At 37.3% G+C, this 20,238-nt stretch overlaps 1 protein-coding gene across 1 annotated transcript in view; it reads left to right on the forward strand.

Moving 5' to 3' along the window:
* Positions 1 to 9,098: 9,098 nt before the first annotated feature.
* Positions 9,099 to 20,238, forward strand: part of gpr146 (G protein-coupled receptor 146) — a 100,774-nt gene continuing 89,634 nt past the window's right edge. Inside the window, exons 1-2 of the mRNA XM_062049984.1 lie at positions 9,099 to 9,287; positions 13,238 to 13,339. The gene's annotated coding sequence lies outside the window, so the exon portion shown is untranslated. The remainder of the gene's footprint in view (positions 9,288 to 13,237; positions 13,340 to 20,238) is intronic.

Raw genomic sequence — 20,238 nt, forward strand, 5'->3', positions numbered from 1 at the left:
AAAATAATTAACTAAAAGCTTACCTTTTTTTTTTTTGCATAGTATGTATATTTTTTTTTAGGATGTCTCAAGAAGGTGTAAAATACAATAAAGTGTGTGTGTGTGTGGATCGTGCGTGTGTGAATTCTTGTTTTTCAAATTGACTGTGTGTCGGTTTTAAAAGTGCTCCCTCTCTGGCCAACATATGAAATAACAAGTGTGTGTGTAAAAAATTTGACGTGCTCACCCTCTGGCCAACATATGTAATAACAAGTGTGTGTAAGAAATTGAAATGCGTTTTTCGGACTATAAGGCGCACTTAAAATCCTATCATTTTCTCAAAAATCGACAGTGAGCCTTATAACCCGGTGCGCCTAATGTACGGAATCATTTTGGTTGTGCTTACCGACCTCAAAACTATTTTATTTGGTACGTGGTGAAATGATAAGTGTGACCAGACTGCAATATGATGGCAATCACACACAAGAGATATGTGTAGACTTCAATATGACTCAAGTAAACAACACCAAATAAAAACAAACATGTATATAGACACATACTGTATTAATTTAAAGTAAATAATGAAGATTAAAAAACAATTACAAAACAAAATTCACTAAAAGCCTACCTTTTTTTATATTTGCATAGTATGTATATATTATTAATGTTGTAAATACAAATCTTTATATATCTATAAAGGGTGGTCCTAAAGAGGTAGGCATTTTTCGCAGGTCTCCAGAAGGTAAGAAATGCAAGAATGTGTGTGTGTGGGGAGGTCATCCATGATGTTTGTAAAGGCAGCGCTTGTGTTGGATGGCACAAGACGGTGCAGGTGTTCCTAATATTGTGACCCCTCCATCAACACGGGTGAGGCCGAGGCTGCCGAGGACAGCACAGCCGCTCCTTTGTGTCTTCAGAGCGTGTCCCCGAAGTAAGCGCAGATAAGATTGGACAGTTTTGCGTCCGAGGAATGCTAACGGGACGGCGGCTTGGCGTGACGCCAGGAACTCTCTTGCAGCCGACGTCCTGTCCCTGAAACATCTCCGCAGGGGCGGTAACGTTCTCTCCTTATTACAGTAGAGGCACTTCATGCTCCAGACTGTGGACAACATGACTTGATTGCAGCGACCATCGCCTTCTTACACCAACCATCTGATCCAATCTGTCCTGACTCTGCTCGGAAAGATCCAAGAAGGGGACTGGTATCATCACAACAGGTGGGGAGTAAAAAGGGGGCCCGCTAATGCGGTCGATGTTGGCCCCTCAAAATGATGTCGACAGGTCAAACTTAGCCCAAAACACACAGCAGTGATTTTAGGCTTGTTGGACTGGAGTACCGTATTTTTCAGAGTATAAATCGCTCCGGAGTATAAGTCGCACCGGCCGAAAATGCATAATAAAGAAGGAAAAAAACATATATAAGTCGCACTGGAGTATAAGTCGCATTTTTGGGGGAAATGTATTTGATAAAAGCCAACACCAATAACAGACATTTGAAAGGCAATTTAAAATAAATAAAGAATAGTGAACAACAGGCTGAATAAGTGTACGTTATATGAGGCCTAAATAACCAACTGAGAACGTGCCTGGTATGTTAACGTAACATATTATGGTAAGAGTCATTCAAATAACTATAACATATAGAACATGCTATACGTTTACCAAACAATCTGTCACTCCTAATCGCTAAATCCCATGAAATCTTATACGTCTAGTCTCTTACGTGAATGAGCTAAATAATATTATTTGATATTTTACGGTAATGTGTTAATAATTTCACACATAAGTCGCTCCTGAGTATAAGTCGCACCCCTGGCCAGACTTTGAAAAAAAACTGCGACTTATAGTCCGAAAAATACGGTATGTGTTTTTGTAATCACCGTGTTTACTAAGAGTTTCGATTTTGTACTATTTTTTTTAATTAAATCACCATTCTTATTTGTTACGATTCTTAATAAACTCAAAAAAATCTAATCGATTTTTTTTTTGTCCTGCTCAAATTGACTTTTTGAGCATTGCCGTGTTTTTCGGACTATAAGGCGCACCTAAAATCCTTTCATTTTCTCAAAACTCGACAGTGCGCCTTATAACCCGGTGCGCCTAATGTACGGAATGATTTTGGTTGTGCTTACCGACCTCGAAACTATTTTATTTGGTACATGGTGAAATAAGTGTGACCAGTAGATGGCAGTCACACATAAGAGATATGTGCAGACTGCAATATAATGGCAGTCACACATAAGAGATACATGTAGACTACAATATGACTCAAGTAAACAACACCAATATTGTACCGTATTTTTCGGAGTATAAGTCGCTCCGGAGTATAAGTCGCACCGGCCGAAAATGCATGATAAAGAAGGAAAAAAACATATATGTCGCATTTTTGGGGGAAATTTATTTGATAAAACCCAACACCAATAACAGACATTTGAAAGGCAATTTAAAATAAATAAAGAATAGTGAACAACAGGCTGAATAAGTGTACGTTATATGACGCATAAATAACCAACTGAGAACGTGCCTGGTATGTTAACGTAACATATTATGGTAAGAGTCATTCAAATAACTATAACATATAGAACATGCTATACGTTTACCAAACAATCTGTCACTCCTAATCGCTAAATCCCATGAAATCTTATACGTCTAGTCTCTTACGTGAATGAGCTAAATAATATTATTTGATATTTTACGCTAATGTGTTAATAATTTCACACATAAGTCGCTCCTGAGTATAAGTCGCACCCCTGGCCAAACTTTGAAAAAAAACTGCGACTTATAGTCCGAAAAATACGGTATGTGTTTTTGTAATCACCGTGTTTACTAAGAGTTTCGATTTTGTACTATTTTTTTTTATTAAATCATCATTCTTATCTGTAACGATTCTTAATCAACTCAAAAAAAATCTAATCGATTTTTTTTTTTGTCCTGCTCAAATTGACTTTTTGAGCATTGCCGTGTTTTTCGGACTATAAGGCGCACCTAAAATCCTTTCATTTTCTCAAAACTCGACAGTGCGCCTTATAACCCGGTGCGCCTAATGTACGGAATGATTTTGGTTGTGCTTACCGACCTCGAAACTATTTTATTTGGTACATGGTGAAATAAGTGTGACCAGCAGATGGCAGTCACACATAAGAGATATGTGCAGACTGCAATATAATGGCAGTCACACATAAGAGATACATGTAGACCACAATATGACTCAAGTAAACAACACCAATATTGTACCGTATTTTTCGGAGTATAAGTCGCTCCGGAGTATAAGTCGCACCGGCCGAAAATGCATGATAAAGAAGGAAAAAAAAACATATATGTCGCATTTTTGGGGGAAATTTATTTGATAAAACCCAACACCAATAACAGACATTTGAAAGGCAATTTAAAATAAATAAAGAATAGTGAACAACAGGCTGAATAAGTGTACGTTATATGAGGCATAAATAACCAACTGAGAACGTGCCTGGTATGTTAACGTAACATATTATGGTAAGAGTCATTCAAATAACTATAACATATAGAACATGCTATACGTTTACCAAACAATCTGTCAGTCCTAATCGCTAAATCCCATGAAATCTTATATGTCTAGTCTCTTACGTGAATGAGCTAAATAATATTATTTGATATTTTACGGTAATGTGTTAATAATTTCACACATAAGTCGCTCCTGAGTATAAGTCGCACCCCCGGCCAAACTATGGAAAAAACTGCGACTTATAGTCCGAAAAATACGGTATGTGTTTTTGTAATCACCGTGTTTACTAAGAGTTTCGATTTTGTACTATTTTTTTTAATTAAATCACCATTCTTATTTGTAACGATTCTTAATCAACTCAAAAAAATCTAATCGATTTTTTTTTTGTCCTCCTCAAATTGACTTTTTGAGCATTGCCGTGTTTTTCGGACTATAAGGCGCACCTAAAATCGTTGCATTTTCTCAAAACTCGACAGTGCGCCTTATAACCCGGTGCGCCTAATGTACGGAATGATTTTGGTTGTGCTTACCGACCTCGAAACTATTTGATTTGGTACATGGTGAAATAAGTGTGACCAGTAGATGGCAGTCACACATAAGAGATATGTGCAGACTGCAATATAATGGCAGTCACACATAAGAGATACATGTAGACTACAATATGACTCAAGTAAACAACACCAATATTGTACCGTATTTTTCGGAGTATAAGTCGCTCCGGAGTATAAGTCGCACCGGCCGAAAATGCATGATAAAGAAGGAAAAAAACATATATGTCGCATTTTTGGGGGAAATTTATTTGATAAAACCCAACACCAATAACAGACATTTGAAAGGCAATTTAAAATAAATAAAGAATAGTGAACAACAGGCTGAATAAGTGTACGTTATATGAGGCATAAATAACCAACTGAGAACGTGCCTGGTATGTTAACGTAACATATTATGGTAAGAGTCATTCAAATAACTATAACATATAGAACATGCTATACGTTTACCAAACAATCTGTCACTCCTAATCGCTAAATCCCATGAAATCTTATACGTCTAGTCTCTTACGTGAATGAGCTAAATAATATTATTTGATATTTTACGCTAATGTGTTAATAATTTCACACATAAGTCGCTCCTGAGTATAAGTCGCACCCCTGGCCAGACTTTGAAAAAAAAACTGCGACTTATAGTCCGAAAAGTACGGTATGTGTTTTTGTAATCACCGAGTTTACTAAGAGTTTCGATTTTGTACTATTTTTTTTAATTAAATCACCATTCTTATTTGTAAAGATTCTTAATCAACTCAAAAAAATCGAATTGATTTTTTTTTTGTACTGCTCAAATTGACTTTTTGAGCATTACCGTGTTTTTCGGACTATAAGGCGCACCTAAAATCCTTGCATTTTCTCAAAACTCGACAGTGAGCCTTATAACCCGGTGCGCCTAATGTACGGAATGATTTTGGTTGTGCTTACTGACCTCGAAGCTATTTTATTTGGTACATGGTGAAATGACAAGTGTGACCAGTAGATGGCAGTCACACATAAGAGATACGTGTAGACTGCAATATGACTCAAGTAAACAACACCAACATTTTATATGTTCCATTGAAAATATAGAACATTACACACGGCGCTCAAAAATCCATCAAAAGGTTTTAGTAGGACTTTGGTAAGCTATGAAGCCGCACCGCTTGATGGATTGTACTGTACTTCAACATACGAGTATTATTATGGTGTGTGAATAAGGTAAGACATTATCTGGCGTTTTGTTTCGCAATATTATGCAAACGCAACTTTTCATCCCTTCTGGTACCTGCTGATCTGTATTTGGGATCTGCATAAGTCCTGAAAATGTGCGCGCGTCCGCCTTTGTAGTCGATAAGCTTGTTCTTTTTCTCTATCTTCTTGTTATGGGACATTCACCCTCCGCTGTTGCCATTTCTAATATAAAGTAGTGTAAAGTTCTTACTTATATCTGTCAGTAAACTCGCCATGAAAGCGCTAAAACATACCGGTGCAGTGAGTTTACATTATTCACCCAAGGAACTTTAGTTATTAGAGAGTTCCGGTCGGACGGTTTTTCACGGGACACATTTCCGGCGTTGTTGTTGCACTAGTGAGCCACGGATGAGGAGATGCTGCTCCATTATTGATTGAAGTAAAGTCTGAATGTCATTAAAACAGTTAGCTCCATCTTTTGACACTTCTTCCACTCCCGTCCTTGCACGCTACACCGCTACAACAAAGATGACGGGGAGAAGACGCTGTCGAAGGTGAGCCACGTAAATAAGACCGCCCGCAAAACGGCGCATCCTGAAGCGACTGTCAGAAAGCGGCTTGAAGATGATCTGTAAAACATCATCTATGAAACATTTTGACCAAAGAACCACCATTACATGTTATGTAGACCACAAGGAAGTCTTTTACATTTAGATAATAATAATATGACCGCTTTTTACATTTTATAGTAATATTAACTGTTTTTTACACTTGTAAGACGACTAACTTGTTTTTACATTTTACAGTAATATTAGCTGGTTTCTACATTTTACAGTAATATCTTTTTTTTTTTTTTACATTTTAAAGTAATATTAGCTGTTTTGACATTTTACTGTGATATTAGCTTTTTTTTAAGACATTTTACTGTGATATTAGCTTGTTTTGACATTTTACAGTAATATCAGCTGTTTTTTTACATGTTATAGTAATATTAGCTTTTTTTTTACACTTTTAAGACGACCAACTCGTTTTTACATTTTACAGTAATATTAGCTGGTTTCTACATTTTACAGTAATATTAGCTGTTTTTTACATTTTACAGTTGTATTAGCTTTTTTATATATCTTACTGTGATATTAGCTGATTTCTACACTTGCAACCACTTGTTTTTACACTTGTAAGACCGCTAACTTGTTTTTACATTTTACAGTAATATTAGCTGGTTTCTACATTTTACAGTAATACTAGCTTGTTTTTACATTTTACAGTAATATTAGCTGGTTTTTACACTTTGGAATAATATTAGCTGGTTTCTACATTTTACAGTAATACTAGCTTATTTTTACATTTTACAGTAATATTAGCAGGTTTTTACACTTTGGAGTAGTAATAGCTGGTTTTTACATTTTACAGTAATAGCTTGTTTTTACATTTTACAGTAATATTAGCTGTTTTTTTACATTTTACTGTGGTATTAGCTTGTTTTTACATTTTACAGTAATATTAGCTGTTTTTTACATTTTACAATAATATTAGCTGTTTTTTACATTTTACTGTGATATTAGCTTGTTTTTACATTTTACAGCAATATTAACTTGATTTTATATTGTATAGTAATATTAGCTTGTTTTTACATTTTACAGTAATATTAGCTGGTTTCTACATTTTACATTAATATTAGCTTGTTTTTACATTTTACAGTAATATTAGCTTGTTTTTACATTTTACAGTAATATTAGCTTTTTTTTACATTTTACAGTAATATTAGCTTGTTTTTACATTTTACAGCAATATTAACTTGATTTTACATTGTATAGTAATATTAGCTTGTTTTTACATTTTACAGTAATATTAGCTGGTTTCTACATTTTACATTAATATTAGCTTGTTTTTGCATTTTACAGTAATATTAGCTTGTTTTTACATTTTACAGTAATATTAGCTTGTTTTTACATTTTACAGTAATATTAGCTTGTTTTTACATTTTTACAGCAATATTAGCTTGATTTTGCATTGTACAGTAATATTAGCTTGTTTTTACATTTTACAGCAATATAAACTGGTGTTTACCTTTCAAAGTAATATTAGCTGGTTTTGACATATTACAGTAATATTAGCTACGTTTTACATTTTACAGTAATATTAGCTTGTTTTACATTTTACAGTAATATTAGCTTGTTATTGCATTTTACAGTCTTATCTGTTTTTTACATTTTACTGTGATATTAGCTGGTTTCTACACTTGCAACAACTTGTTTTTAGTTTTACATTTTACAGTGGTATTTTTGGGGGGATTAAAAGAATGTGAACATGACTATGTGAGTGTTATTTTGTGTCTGAAGGGCTCTAATAGCGTTAAAAATCATTTTTAGAACGTCGTTAACAGGTTTGTATTGTCTCGCTATGAAGTTATTTGACTTCGAATTGATCATTCTTACCAAAGTCAGGCCAGGAACCAATTACCAGCGATACACCAAGGTTTATTGTAGTTGGATAAAAAAAAAAAAATGCAGTCAGTGATTAGTCAACAAAAAATACTTATTGGGTTTATAGTAAATAAAAAATTGACTTTAAAGTATGTTTTGAGTTTGATGTGTTCTGGGCCTGGCTAACACTGAGAGTGTCAAAATGTCTGCCATTCTAAAATGATGGGAATATGAGCAAAGTATGCATCTCTCCTGTCTAACTGACTCATGCAAAATGTGACCGACCGACCAACCAAGAACAGTTTAATTTGCAGCAATCTTTTTTTTTTTACTTCGAAGGAGAAAGGTTTTGGTCGGAGTTTGGACTGGAAAAAAATAAAAGACTGACGCTAAATGTGATCCTGAAAATCAGGAGCACCATCGAGGGGAGAAAGAAAGGTAGAACCTGTGAAAAAACGGACAAAAAAGTGGAAAAAAAAGAAGTTAAGCTGCTAGTGTTCTATTTTGTGTCCTCTTCTACTGATGTTTTCCTCAAGATGCTCGAGGAAATGCCGAAAGAGTGTGAGGAAACACAGGCTATGGTGTCTATGAAGAGGAAATGGGGATATATATATATATATATATATATATATATATATATATATATATATATATATATATATATATATATATATATATATATAATATATATATGTATATATATATATATATATATATATATATATATATATATATATATATATATATATATATATATATATATATATATATATATATATATATATATATATATATATATATATATATATATATATATGTATATATATATGTATATATATATACACACTCACACACATTTATATTCTAGGGTGTACCCCGCCTTCCGCCCGAATGCAGCTGGGATAGGTCCCAGCCCCCCCGTGAACCCGAGAGGGACAACCGGTAAAAAATGGATAGATGGATATAATTTGTTTTTTTCTTATTTTAATCATAACACTTTTGAAGTAATCATGGATCAGGGATACAAAAACCTGCAATTAAGTGATGAAAACAATATTTTTGACATGCATTCATCCACACTGTGTATGCGGGGAAATGGGCTCCAGTTCTGGAGATGACGTCTCACCAGGAGGGGGCGCCATATTAAGAAAAAGGGGGTGTTCCAGGTACAGTTAGTTTTCTCGCGATGACTCAAAAATTAAAAGATATAATGGGAAATGACTGCCAGATTAATTTTTAGGAGCAAAAAAAATACATAAAGAGAACTTGTTAGTGAAATGCTGGTTATCAGAATTAAAATATTTATTGGCCAAGAACATTTTGGATACGTTTTACTTTGTCAGAGTAGTTTTCATGCAACATACTTTGTACTTTTACGTGACTATTTTTGCGACGAACAAACAATATTTTCATTTAATTTTGGTTGCTACATTTAATAACAGTTTACTGCTTGCAAAGAGAACTAGTTGTCACTCATTAGGGAGATTACTTTCAGCTGGCGTGGTCACGTGATTGTGTTGCACCAATCAACACAAGGTAAAACGTGACGTCACGTCAAGACGAGGCAACACAACTTGTCAATGTTGACTTCGATGGAAAAAGAACATTTATGTCATCTGTGTCAGTCGAAATGTTGACATTTCAGCCTGCCAGAATTCCACTTCCAACTGGAGGAAACATGATGTGGTGAGTTGGGCATATTTTGTTATGTTTTACCAGCAAACATGCTAACATTAGCTGTTGAGTATTAAACTCTGCTTCTTTGCAACGCGGCACCAATAATGTTCTTAAAACGCCACTAAACATTACATAAGCACAATAATGTCTATTAATAGTCTAAATGAGTCTTATACAATCATCAACATACTCACATCGTCAAAGACCAGAGCACTGTCACGCCAAATTTCTTCCCCCTACAAATTATTGTTTTTTTTGTACAGGCGCGAAACAGGACAGTCGCGTGCCGGTTAAGGACCCCCAGCAACTTTGTGATTTTATTGGACGCAGCCCCGGAAGTAAATGGGGGGGCGGGGGGGGGGGGGTTGTAGGGGGAAGAAATTTGGCGTGACAGCTAGGGATGGGCGATACCACACTTTTAGGATTCGATACGATACCAATACTTTTTCTTGCATTTTCATAGATACCGATACCATTAATTTCAATTTTTGTCAGTCAAAAATATTCTTACTATTATTATTTAAGACAAATCACAAGACAAATACAGACCATTTATACCACATTTATTATGGTCAATATATAATAAAAGTAAAATTAAAATAAATAACATTAAATATGAAAAATAAATTAAATATTATATATAATAATAATTATATATTATATATAATAATAATTAGATATTTGGGCTTTCCAATTAACTGTCAAATCCGAATAGCAAGAAGCTGTAGTTATGTTTTAAAGTTTGTGATGTAATTAACAATTAATGAAATATGAAATAGGCTAATGTTTTCAAAATGTAAGAAATCATGTTACAGATTAAAACCAAAAATCACATTCAATCATATATTTCAAGATTTTCTTGGAAAAAAATTAAACTGTAATGCAAAGATGAAGAATCTCCAAATTGTATCTTTCTTATCTTGTTTTAAATACTCAAGCAATTTTCAACTAACAGTAAATTCCCCTGTGTGGAAATTATTCGAATTTAGGATAATCATTTAAGCAAAAATATTCAGTAAACATTACTAAAAAAATAAAATAAACAATGCCTGTTTTAAGTCAGGCTGCATCGCTGTCGGCTGGCTGTGTGTGTGTTGCTCGTTGACGACGCTCATTCGCTGTCTCCTGTCACGTGACTGGGCCAGCTCTATACTCTGCCAGGTACAGGGGTGTCCCAGCACATAGTAAGTTAAGTAAGTCATCAAAAACATCTGAAAGTGATGCTTGCACCCCCCACACGCCGTTTTTTGGTTTATATCGATACTTTTTTCAGAAAAGTGATGCCAAATGAGTAGCGTGTGAGTATCGATATATCGATACCACAGGATCGATACGCACATCCCTAGTGACAGCACTCATTGAAGGTAGCCGAGAAAACAAGTTACCATACATTAACACAAGTTAAAAAGGAAGCGGGAAGGACACTGTCAAGAAATGCTTCAAAATAAAAGTCTCTGGAAAACATCAATATAAACATGGATAATTATTCACATTAACCCTGTTATAACCTCATAAGTGACTGTAAAAGATGCATCTTTTGTGGTACATGTTGTAGTGTTTCTCTCTCGCTTTGTCTCTCACATGCACGTTGTGCAAGGGGGAGGAGTATATTTATAGCTAGAATTCACTGAAATTCAAGTATTTATAAATGATAAATGGGTTATACTTGTATAGCGCTTTTCTACCTTCAAGGTACTCAAAGCGCTTTGACAGTATTTCCACATTTACCCATTCACACACACATTCACACACTGATCGTGGGAGCTGCCATGCAAGGCGCTAACCAGCAGCCATCAGAGGCAAAGGGTGAAGTGTCTTGCCCAAGGACACAACAGACGTGACTAGGAAGGTAGAAGGTGGGAATTGAACCCCAGTAACCAGCAACACTCCGATTGCTGGCACAGCCACTCTACCAACTTCGCCACGCGTATTTCTTTTATTATATATATATATATATATATATATATATATATATATAGCTAGAATTCACTGAAAGTCAAGTATATATATATATAAAATAAATACTTGACTCAGTGAATTCTAGCTATATATATATATGTGTGTGTATATATATATATATATATATATATATATATATATATATATATATATATATATATATATATATATATATATATATATATATATATATAGCTAGAATTCATTGAAAGTATTTATTTTATTTATATATATATAGCTAGAATTCACTGAGTCAAGTATTTCTTTTATATATATACATATATATAAAATAAATACTTGACTTTCAGTGAATTCTAGTTATATATATATATATATATATATATATATAAAATAAATACTTGACTCAGTGAATTCTAGCTATATATATATGTGTGTGTATATATATATATATATATATATATATATATATATATATATATATATATATATATATATATATATATATATATATATATATATATATATATATATATATATAGCTAGAATTCACTAAAAGTCAAGTATATATATATATATATATATATATATATATATAAAATAAATACTTGACTCAGTGAATTCTAGCTATATATATATATGTGTGTGTGTATGTATATATATATATATATATATATATATATATATATATATATATATATATATATATATATATATATATAGCTAGAATTCATTGAAAGTATTTATTTTATTTATATATATATAGCTAGAATTCACTGAGTCAAGTATTTCTTTTATATATATACATATATATAAAATAAATACTTGACTTGACTTTCAGTGAATTCTAGTTGTGTGTGTGTGTGTGTGTGTGTGTGTGTGTGTGTGTGTGTGTGTGTGTGTGTGTGTGTGTGTGTGTGTGTGTGTGTGTGTGTGTGTGAATAAAAGAAATACTTGAATTTCAGTGTTCATTTATGTACACTTATACACACACATAACACTCCTCTACTCATTGTTGTATTTGAAAGTGCAATGCTTTGCAGCCAGTAGCACAGCCTTTGAAGGAGCATAGGTATGGGCAGCATCTGTGAAATTTAATTTGCAGGAAAGGAGTGAGTTTAGGGTTGAATTGTCCATCCTTCTTGTTGTGTGTAGCTGTTATAACGTGACTGGGCCGGCACGCTGTTTGTATGAAGGAAAAGCGGATGTGACGACAGGCTGTCCTCGCTCGGGTCCGCACGGGTTATTTAATTTTTTTAAAAATTATTATCTTTTAATCCGTCCTTTCTCACCTATTCATGAATCCATTTTCTACCGCTTGTTACTCTCGGGGTCTATTAGCCGCTCAGGCAAATCATATTGTCTAAAAATGCATTTTCCCATCAATAACATGACATCAAGTGCGAGCTCTTTCAGTCAATTAGTGTGCGAGGGGAAAAAATGGCGAAAACGTGTGTCCGGACAAGAAAGATGCTCTGAATGCGGTGAGTCTGTCCACATCTACAATTACTACCGGGTACTGTATATATAATTGTCAATGCGGATTTAACACCGCTACTTCCTGTTGCTGCTTATTGGCTGGTCACTAACACAAGTGGAAACAGTGACCCCTAGAGGCCGGGAAGAACAGCAACTGACAGTTCCAATACATGAACAAAAAAAATTATAATGAAAGAAAGTAACCACAAAAAAGACAAAAGGTTGAAAGCATTAGAACAATTTCCTCGTAGTGGCCTGGGGTCAGAAATGGATCTAAGTGATGTTGCTAAATGGCACAGGTGGATACAGTCTAATTACAGCAGGAGACTACGGAGGTTCACGTGGCATTAGCCGTGACATTTTGACCAGACGTCTTGTTGATCCTGCGTCGCCCTTTTCAAAAGGTGGGAATCCTTCAAAGGGACAATGGGACCACCATCGTCGCCTCGGTCTCTAAATAGGCCGCCTCCTTCTCCCCTTTGTGCTAATTGATTGATCCCCCTGCATGATTGCCAGCGCGCCGCTGAGCCCGAATTCATTTCCTATCTCGCCACTCCTTCCAGGGGTCAAGTGGTCATCGGACGGTGCGGAACGTTCCCGGCGCCTGCTTTGAAGTCGACACCTGTATCCATGGACACCGATCAAGTGCTTGGGTTCCTTTTGAGGTCAGAGCAAGTTTAAAGTGTCAAACAAATGTACACCTTGGATTTTATTATATTAGTTTAGTACGGGGGTCAGCAACCCGTGGCTCTAGAGCCATATGCTGCTCTTTAGCGGCGCTCTGGTGGCTCCACGGAGCTTTTTCAAAAATGTATGGAAATGGAAAAAAAATGGGGTGAAAATTTTTTTTGTTGTTGTTTCATGGTTTCTGTAGGTGGAAAAACACAACACAATCCTTCCTAATTGTTAGAAAGCCCAATGTTTGATATGTTTGTGTTTATGCTTCACTGATGAGAGTATTTGGCGAGCGCCGTTTTGTCCTGCTAATTTCAGTGGCCCTTGAACTCACCGTTGTGTGGACTGTGACTCAACAGTTTGTTTACATGTGCAACTTCCTCCGACGCTGCCACAGAAAGACGTGTTTTAAGCCACTCCTTTTTTTGTCTCATTTTGTCCACCAAACGTTTTAGACTGTGCGTGAATGCACACGGGTGAGCTTTGTTGATATAATTGACTTGTTATGGAGTGCTAATCAGGCATATTTACATCATGTGTTGCCATCATTATAACACTTATATAAGTCTTTTAATTTTTTGCGGCTCCAGAAAGATTACTTTTTGGTATTTTTGGTCCAATACGGCTCTTTCAACATTTTGGGTTGCCGACCCCTGGTTTAGTAGTTTTAACACTTCTAAAGGAAACGTACACTTTAAAAAGAAAAACACATCTTTTACTTTTCTGCGCTTTCTAAATAGTGAAAAACTGTTAGCGTGAGGCAGCTAACATTGCAGGTAATGGGGATTCACTATTCTAAATATATAGCCCTCTAAAAAAACACTCCAACACTTTTTTTATACCGTATTTTCTGGACTATAGAGCACACTGGTATTTAAAGCACACCCACTAGATTTTAGAAGAAAAAAATATTTTTACATATACTAGCCACACCAGACTATAAAATAGTGTGTAAATGTCTACTGGGATTGCTCCTTTGCATCTCAACAGTTGTTTTTCTCACTGCGATAGGGCGGAACCATCAACCAGCCCAGGCACACTTTCCTGGTGTTCGGGTATACATTTTTGGGGTTTTGGCGTCAGCCGCTAGACGAGATCTGACCAATCTAAGTCTATTAGCGTGAACTAATGACGCCTACTTGGATGAGAGGGAGCAGGTGGTAGAGGTGAACGGCACTATAAAATCCGATACACCTCCCTGATACCGAAGTACATGTCAAACTACTTCCTTAACGTAAATGACCGCCATAACCACAACACCAGGGGGAGCTCCACTAACCATGTTAAACCCAGATTCCGAACTAACAAAGGTCTTAACTCATTCTCTTTCTATGCCACATCAATGTGGAATGCGCTCCCAACAGGTATAAAAGAAAGGGCATCTCTATCCTCCTTCAAAACCGCAATAAAAGTTCACCTCCAGGCAGCTACAACCCTAAACTAACACCCTCCCCGGATTGCTAATAATCAAATGTAAACAATCAAATGCAGATACTTTTTCTTATGCCTTCTGATCTCTCTCTCTCTCTCTCTCTCTCTCTCTCTATGTCCACTACTTGATGTCCATATCCCCCCCCCCTCCACACCCCTGATTGTAAATAATGTAAATAATTCAATGTGATTATCTTGTGTGATGACTGTATTATGATGATAGTATATCTGATAGTATATATCTGTATCATGAATCAATTTAAGTGGACCCCGACTTAAACAAGTTGAAAAACTTATTCGGGTGTTACCATTTAGTGATCAATTGTACGGAATATGTACTTCACTGTGCAACCTACTAATAAAAGTCTCAATCAATCAACATTCTTCTAAGACAAACTAAACAGTCCAGATGCAATCGATTGAATTCCCTGAGAATACAATGGCCTGGATCAGGGGTTTCCAAACTACGGCCCGCAGACCAAATGCAGCCCGCAGACATCATGAGTTTAATAAGGAATCGTACCCACAGAGAGATTGCATTCATTTTGATAGTCTGACAATTGGGCAGGGTCCTTGAGGGTGCATGGGAGTTTGCCCAACCAGTCTACATGTGCTTTGTGGACCTGGAGAAGGCATTCGACCGTGTCCCCCGGGAAGTCCTGTGGGGAGTGCTCAGAGAGTATGGGTTATCGGACTGTCTGATTGTGGTGGTCCGCTCTCTGTATGATCAGTGCCAGAGCTTGGTCCGCATTGCCGGCAGTAAGTCGGACCCGTTTCCAGTGAGGGTTGGACTGCCCTTTGTCACCGATTCTGTTTTTAACTTTTATGGACAGAATTTCTAGGCGCAGTCAGGGTGTCGAGGGAATCCAGTTTGTTGACTGCAGGATTAGGTCTGCTTTTTGCAGATGATGTGGTCCTGATGGCTTCATCTGGCCAGGATCTTCAGCTCTCACTGGATCGGTTCGCAGCCGAGTGTGAAGCGACTGGGATGAGAATCAGCACCTCCGAGTCAGAGTCCATGATTCTCGCCCGGAAAAGGGTGGAGTGCCATCTCCAAGTTGGGGTGGAGATCTTGCCCCGAGTGGAGGAGTTCAAGTACCTCGGAGTCTTGTTCACGAGTGAGGGAAGAGTGGATCGTGAGATCGACAGGCGGATCGGTGCGGCGTCTTCTGTAATGCGGACGCTGTATCGATCCGTTGTGGTGTAGAAGGATTTACCGGTCAATCTACGTTCCCATCCTCACCTATGGTCATGAGCTTTGGGTTATGAACGAAAGGACAAGATCACGGGTACAGGCGGCCGAAATGAGTTTCCTCCGCTGGGTGGCGGGGCTCTCCCTTAGAGATAGGGTGAGAAGCTCTGCCATCCGGGAGGAGCTCAAAGTAAAGCCGCTGCTCCTCCACATCGAGAAGAGCCAAAAGAGGTGGTTCGGGCATCTGGTCAGGATGCCACCCGAACGCCTCCCTCGGTAGGTGTTTAGGGCACGTCCGACCGGTAGGAGGCTACGGGGAAGACCCAGGACATGTTGGGAAGACCTCTGGATCCCCCTGGGAGAAGCTGAACGAAGTGGCTGGGGAGAGGGAAGTCTAAGCTTCCCTGCTTGGGCTGCTTCCCCCATGACCCGACCTCTGATAAGCGGAAGAAGATGGGATGGAATGGGGATCACAGCTATATCAAAATCCACAGTTGAGCGAGCTAGCTCGTCGGCTAAAACTTTACATATAATTTTGTAGTCTTTTCAGTAGTTATGTTTCTCGGTTAGTACAGATTGTTGTCCCATCGAAGAGAAAAGTGCTGTGTTACCACGCCAGAAAAGTAGTTCCTCTGTGTTAGCGCTTACAATAACAATGTCGCTTTAGCTTGGTCAATATGCATATTACAGCATGAAAATGAAGCTTTTAGTTGTTTTCTTACCACAAAATTTGACCAACTCAGAAGCATTGCAGCAGCTCACCAAATTAGTATGTCAGAGCTGCATAAGCTAGTTACTTCCGGGATCAAATGTTAGTAAAAATAGTTCCTTGGCGTTAGCCCTTACAATGACAACGTCGCTAATGCTTGGCTAATAAGCATGTAAACGGAGAATTGTTGGCGGTTTTTGGATGTTTCCTTAGGGGACCTTGGCTCAGCTAAATTGTGAACCGCCTCTTGCTAGCAGTCTTTTACTATTTAGAAGGCACAGAAAAGGCACTGGTCTCACATAAGAGAAATATTCCCTGGAGATTCTTCTAGACTTGTAATTGCGTCTTTTCTAAGAGGACCTCAGCTGTTGAAGATAATCTGAAACCTGCTGCCTTTTGGTCACAACAGGTTCTGGTCCTTAGGCCAGACAGGCTGTGGGGAGGCTGGTACCACCTTTCCCCCGGACTGTTCGTTTCTTTCCCTTGGATCTTTTCCAGAGACTTCTCATGAAAGTTCTCGTGCCCCCCAGCCCCATGCCCGACAACTTCCCTCCTCTCCTTGGTTCCATGCATTAATCGACTAGTTAAGCGGTGCATTGTACGGAAAATAATGTGCTTTCTGTCATGCGTGCCTTAACGAATGTGAGAGGACATTTTTGTGCAAGGAGTCCCCCCCCGGGTGGGTGGTAGTCTACAGTACGGGTGTGGAATCAATGAGAGTGCGGACGAGGAGCTCAATGGAGCCTCTGTGGGTATGTCGTCGTCGGTCTCACTCTCATGACCCCCGCGCCACACTGAAGTCATGTGACTTCCCCGGCGACAAAACCAACAGTGGTGGGCGGGGCCTGTCTCGTCCCAATTACGGGATGCTGGCACGTTTTTTTTCAGGAGCACCTGCGAAAATGTTATCCTGACATTTTGTCTCTAAAGCACCACAGCCGTTTGGCCGCCATGTCGCCTCATTGCACAAGTGGCCTTTTTTATTTTGTATTTTTTTAATTAATAATTAATCATTTTAAACTGTAACGATATTTGTTCTTGTTAGTTGAGCAGAGACTTAACAAGATGTCAATCAGACTCGAGTTGATGGCCTTTTAAGAGTTTTTACGTCAAACACTGTAAACCTGGACATACACAAATGACCTATGTCAACATAATTTATATGACATACAAAATAACTTCTATGTGACATTCCAACACCAAAGAAATGCATTAAAATTAAAATCCATTAGCTCGATGCTGATTGGTTACGTCTTAATGATGTGTTAACGCACCATTAATCATGAAGCATTTATTACAATGTAAGTAAAGCTTTCTATTCTATTCGAACCTAATCCTATTCTATGGCAGGCTATGTGTATATTGCAAATTGTTCTTTGAGTGCAATAAGGAAAAGCCGAGTGCTTTAATGCCTTTTAATTTAAATTTGAATCTTTTAAAAAAATGTTTTGAGTGCGATAAGTATTTTATGTTTAATGCATCGTAAGATTTTCAGTTCAAGAGAAGCCAATAATGACATTTTTTTTGTCGTTACTTTTATTTTGAAAATACACATTTTGGTACCGGCAACAAAATATTAGTGTCAGAACAGCCCGTGTGTGTATATATGTATATATATGTATGTGTGTGTGTATGTATGTATGTGTGTGTGTGTAATTTATTTATTTATTTTTTCGCACACTCTTGGCATTCTCTCGGTGAGCTTCAAAAGGTAGTCACCTGACATGGTTTTCACTTGTTTTTTAAGCTCATTGCGACAATGCCAAGAGTGTGCAAAGCAGTAATCTTTTTTTGTTAAGTACATAACTCCACATGTGTTCATTCATAGTTTTGATGCCTTCAGTGACAATCCACAATGTAAATAGTCATGAAAATAAAGAAAACGCATTGAAAGAAGTGTGTCCAAACTTTTGGCCTCTACTGTATATACGTGTGTATATATATGTATATGTATTTATATGTATGAGTATGACAAAGCCCCTTGAGTATTTACATGAGGGTCTTTTGAACAATCGTAGAGAGTATGGCCGGACGATCTCCTAAATGATTGGCCAAAAGCCCCTCACGTGACTACAGGGCGCCATGTTTGCTACCAACTTCGAAACTGAGCTGGCCATACTTTTTCTATACACGGCTCTGGTTTTCAAAAAAAGATGGCGCCTCGGTACTGCGCTCACTCATAGTTGTTGTCTAAAGCAGTGTTTTTCAACCACACTGGTGTGCCGTGAGATACAGTCTGGTGTGCCGTGGGAGATGATCTAATTTCACCTATTTGGGGTAAAAAATATTTTTCGCAAACCAGTAATTATAGTCTGCAAATGATGTGTTGTTGTTGAGTGTCGGTGCTGTCTAGAGCTCGGCAGAGTAACCGTGTAATACTCTTCCATATCAGTAGGTGGCAGCCGGTAGCTAATTGCTTTGTAGATGTCGGAAACAGCGGGAGGCAGTGTGCAGGTAAAAAGGTATTTAATGTTTAAACAAAAAATAAACAAAAGGTAAGTGCCCCTAAGAAAAGGCATTGAAGTTTAGGGAAGGCTATGCAGAACAAAACTAAAACTGAACTGGCTACAAAGTCAACAAAAACAGAATGCTGGACGACAGCAAAGACTTACTGTGGAGCAAAGACGGCGTCCACAATGTACATCCGAACATGACATGACAATCGACAATGTCCCCACGAAGAAGGATAAAAACAAAGTAGATGCGGGAAATATCGCTCAAAGGAAGACATGAAACTGCTACAGGAAAATACCAAAAAAGAAGAAAAAGCCACCAAAATAGGAGCGCAAGACAAGAACTAAAACACTACACACAGGAAAACAGCAAAAAAGTCCAAGTAAGTCCGGGTGTGATGTGACAGGTGGTGACAGTACACCTACTTTGAGACAAGAGCTATAGTGATGCATGCTTGGTTATGGTTTAAAGTCACATCCAACAATTGCAACAATGCATTTTTACTGTCAACTGAGTTTCGTTTTTAATGATTTCTGCTGGTGGTGTGCCTCCGCGTTTTTTCAACGCAAAAAATGTGCCCTGGCTCAAAAAAGGTTGAAAAACACTGGTTTTAAGGGAGTTCAGTCTACCAAGTCGAATTCCTTTTGTGTTCCATACTTGGCCAATAAAGCTGATTTTGATTCTGATAAGTCTTTTTTTTTTTTTTTTACCCTTTTTCCAAACTTGATAAAACATCAAAATCATCAATGTGGCATCCTTTCATGTTTCACCCGTTTGTGGTCCTCAGTATGGAAAGAAGAAAATAAATCAGAACTTTATTAAAAATGAATGAAGTGGAAGAAGATAAATAGTTAGCATGTGTGAATGTACATCATTCCCATGACCCGCACAGGATTAAGGACCACAGGGAGTTAATCAGCAGGGTCTCCCCCCCACCCCCCTTTTTAAATTATTTATAATGCAACATGAGTGCAAACTTTGACCCGTGTGAACAAAATGTACAGAATTCTTTTATTCCCTCCTCCGCGCCCACTCTGGGCGACGTTGCTCTGCCTTCTCCCAAATGAAAGGCAAGTGGGAAAAAAAAGTTTCTTTGTTTATCC

This window comes from Entelurus aequoreus, linkage group LG06 (assembly GCF_033978785.1).
Source record: "Entelurus aequoreus isolate RoL-2023_Sb linkage group LG06, RoL_Eaeq_v1.1, whole genome shotgun sequence".
NCBI lineage: Eukaryota > Metazoa > Chordata > Actinopteri > Syngnathiformes > Syngnathidae > Entelurus > Entelurus aequoreus.